Raw genomic sequence first — 397 nt, 5'->3', positions numbered from 1 at the left:
AGCCCTTCAGTTTCAGTCTATATGTGTCCCTTGTTTTGAGGTGAGTCTCTTGTAGACAACATATATAGGGGTCTTGGTTTTGTATCCATTCAGCCAGTCTTTGCCTTTTGTTTGGGGCATTCAACCCATTTACATTTAAGGTAATTATTGTTAAGTATGATCCCGTTGCCATTTACTTTATTGTTTTGGGTTCGAGTTTATACACTGTTTAAAGTTTATACACCGTTTAAGTTTCTGTGTTTCCTATCTAGAGAAGATCCTTTAGCATTTGTTGGAGAGCTGGTTTGGTGGTGCTGAATTCTCTCAGCTTTTGCTTGTCTGTAAAGCTTTTGATTTCTCCTTCATATTTGAATGAGATTCTTGCTGGGTACAGTAATCTGGGCTGTAGGTTTTTTTT

The sequence above is a fragment of the Bison bison genome, unplaced genomic scaffold (assembly GCF_000754665.1).
Source record: "Bison bison bison isolate TAMUID 2011002044 unplaced genomic scaffold, Bison_UMD1.0 scf7180017864142, whole genome shotgun sequence".
In the NCBI taxonomy this organism is placed as follows: domain Eukaryota; kingdom Metazoa; phylum Chordata; class Mammalia; order Artiodactyla; family Bovidae; genus Bison; species Bison bison.
This window is presented reverse-complemented; position numbering follows the sequence as displayed.